Raw genomic sequence first — 3894 nt, forward strand, 5'->3', positions numbered from 1 at the left:
TGCCAAGAAAACAGCTCTTCTCCATGGGCCACAGCTCCTGCCAGGACCCTGTTCCAGCATGGGCTCTACACAAGCTGCAGCTTCCTTTCAGGCATCTCCATTTGCTCCAGAGTGGGATCCTTCATGGGCTGCAGTTTTGATATCTGCTCTGACGTGGTCCTCCATGAGCTTCAGGGCTAACACCTGCTCCACCATGGTCTTCTCCATGGGCTGCAGGGGAATCTGTGCTCTGGCATCTGAAGCACCTCCTCCCCATTCCTCTACACAGACCTTCATGTCTGCAGGGCTGTTTCTTTCCCATTTTTCTCACTCCTCTCTGACAGCTGCTGCACAGCATTTTTTGCCCTTTCTTAAATATTTTATCAGAGGAATCCACTGATGGGCTCAGCTTTGGCCATCAGCAGATCTGTTGGACATGGCTGAAACTGACTGTGTCTGACATAGGGGCAGCTTCTGGTGTCTTCTCACAGAGACTACCCCTGTAGTCCTCCATAACCAAAACCTTGCCAAGTAAATCCAGTACAGCTCTCTGAGCTGGATCCAGATCTCAACTTGAAGTATTGTAAATCCAGAACAACTCAAGTGAACTCAGTTTTTAACTCTTTTACATAATAATCACCTTGAATGAAATATCTGGTCCTCTTTTACCATAATTCATGCTTTCTTATTCCCAAAGTTTTCACCTTTCAGAGCCCTTCAGGTACCTACTTCCTATAACCCCCTTAGAATTATGTCTACAACATATCTTTTCTTTATTGTTTCTTTTCTTTTTTCTTTATAATGCTACGTTTTAATAGCTTCCCATAGCAGTATATCCCATAAACTCTTTATTATTCTACCTGACATTTTCTGTGTCACTTCTGATTCTTATTTCCTGAAATACAGTGACCAGCACTGTGTACAACATCCTTCTTCTCTTTCATTTTGCCACATGCTCAAATATATCACAAATGCTTACATGACTTTCATTAAAGGAGTATTAAGTTTTACATTAGGCAACACTAGAGAATGAGGAAATACCAGGCATACTACAGACATAATGCTACCATTTGAAGGACTGGTAAGAGAAGTCCTGCTTTCCACTATAGCTCTTTCTATCCAACCTCAATTTCTGTATTCACTTTTGGAGAAATTGTCAGCTGTCTGTGTAAACTTCTGAGCCTGGGGAAATTACAGCAAAGCAGTAATATACCCGCTAGATCTATCCTATCCTAGGCAGGGTTTTGTGAATCTCTTCTAGAGGAGAGAGAAATGCATGGTTTGGTCAATCCTTGTGCTCTTGGGGAAAGTTCACACCCTTTACCTATATCCTGTCATATTTCACTTTGTCTATTCTTTGCTATATGGCAGTGATGTATGTGTGGTATGAGCTTGTCCTCACAATCTCCATTAATTTGGATAGACTACTGAAATGTCACTAAATCAAAACAGAAAGTCACGAGACAAATAAAAGCTGCTTCTGAAATCCAAGGTGGGTTGTCCTGCTAAATAACAGATCTTTGGCAAATAATGAGTGACTGAAAGCTTAAGAAAAAATATTATAATAACAATTTACAATAAAAAAGCCTTGTGCCTCAGAACTGTACAATCTACCTCTCCTCCTTCTCAGCCTTTATTCACTTACTGCTGTAACCTTAGTAGGTAAGTTAAATTTTTATGAAAAATTTTACTATTGGTAATGTATTTAGTAACCCTACATACTCTCCTTTCACACAGCACAGTTATGAAATGATGTCCACATAGAATCTATCTCTTCCCCAGTTCTTATCATCTCCTATTATCTTTACTCCAACAAGTTAATCAGGTTTCTTGAGCCAGCCCTCCTTTTCATAAATTCATCTCATCAATTTGTCTGGTTTCTTCTTCTTTTTGTAAAATGGATCCAGAAATAAGATACAGAAAAACAAATTTTCCACATGAGAAAAACAATAACAACAAAACCCCACAGACAATGACAGGAAAACCAGAAAGAGTTAGAAGCATATTCAGTCAGTGCAGCTCTGTACTGATGGAGCTAGAGCCCTTTAACTGCTAGCCTAAGCACGCTGGCAAAATCATCTTCAGCTGGTGAGGAGGCTACAGGAATGCCCTTGAGCACCGTCCAACTTCTAGCCTGCAGCCATTGCCAGCATATCAATAAGGATGTGTTTCTTTCTAGATCTGTTGCCTAATATTGTGAGAAATCTTACAGGAAGTGTCTGTATATGATTTATATTATGGCTGAATTTAACTTTTTTTTTTTTCTGTTTTTTCCACACTGTATTTTGGGGAGCAGATTCTTTCTCATTCAATTTTCATGAATATCTGCAACTCTGGCATTTACTACCATAGAAGCACAGGATTTCACAAATAGTATCTTTAAAAAAAAAAAAAGCATGTGTGTATTTATATGCACTTTTCTACCAAATGAAGAATGTAACTATAACTATATATACAATATAAATATGTGCTTACGTTTGCTACAGTCCAGATGGATTTTTTGCATTTGTTTTTTTCACAGTTCCTTCTTCATTAGTATCTTCTCAATAGCTGCTTTGATCGTCCAATCCAATGTGTAACCAAGTACTTCTCAGAAATATGTATTACAAAAAAATTATTTTTTTGTGTTCTCTTCACCATGTATTTCAAAGGCATTAATAAATTTAGCTTCACAGAATGCCTGTGAGCTTAGATCATTGAATCAGATGCATTTCATAACTAGAGAACAAAACTGCTGAAAACCTATGCTAAAATGACTGGTTTTTCACACATTTTGAATGCTTTGCTTTTGAAAGCAGATCTCGGGGATCCTCTTTTTCAGCTACTTGACCAATTCACTTAATTTAATAGAAGAACAAGTGTACTGCACCCATGGAATTCAGACCAAGATATCTCTAAGCAGCTTTAAAAAAGATCACACAATGTGTAGTCTCTTCCTTCCTGAACTCTATCTGCTAGTGACACAAGCCTCCAAACTCAGCTCTGCAGGCTATTGCTCATTCTGAGCTCTACAAGTACATCTTTGAAGCAGTGTTATCTTCAGAATGACAGTATTTCTTTATATATATTCATCTGCTGTTTCCTTGCAGCACTTTCTCTTCAGATCTCTGGTTTCATCCTCATCAGTTTTGCCCTATGATGTTAGTCTATTCAGCACAATAAAGTCCTGTTGTATTTATGAAGGTTTTAGACAAAGTTTCAGACAGGAATGATTATGAATTTGGAGATAAAGAGATTACAAGTAGAATTGAAACATGTAATTCCGATATATTCAAGGACATCTTATGCAAAATTTAATTCTTAGGGTACTGTTCAGCCAGAAAGCTTTTGACCACATATTCACGTTGCATCCTCACCTCACTGACTGCATCAGTGCTAGAATTCACCCTTTATTCTTCCTCCCAAGCCACATACAGATGGAGCTCCTGCTTTAATTCATTGTAAAGGCAACTTGGATGAGTTTTCTATCAGATTAATACCTCTACTACTCAGAATCCTTTCCGAGTTTCACCTAGTCCCTCTTCAGAAAGGAAACAATACTATTTCAGTTTCGGTTTGTTTCCTCTTCTTTGTTATGATCAATACAAAACCTTAAAATCTTTTAAGGTGTCATACATTATGAAAAGTACATGAAAAGACTTGTACATCAGCTCATTTAAATCTGAAACCTCCAATACAACCTCTGTTTTGAATAAAAACCAATTTCAGACATAGAAATAAAACTTTATCCAGATAAGCCACTGAAGACTTCCTCCTCTCTAGTCCCGTCCTCTCGCTTTTTCATACACATGTTTTTAGACACACTAAATGGAATCTTTATCCCCACCTGATGATAAAACACCTCTACTAAAGACTGAGAGAGCTGGTATGTTTTCATTAGCATTTCATGACATAGTCATGAATGCCATATTGTTC

Source organism: Falco punctatus, assembly GCF_963210335.1.
Source record: "Falco punctatus genome assembly, chromosome: 2".
Lineage (NCBI taxonomy): Eukaryota > Metazoa > Chordata > Aves > Falconiformes > Falconidae > Falco > Falco punctatus.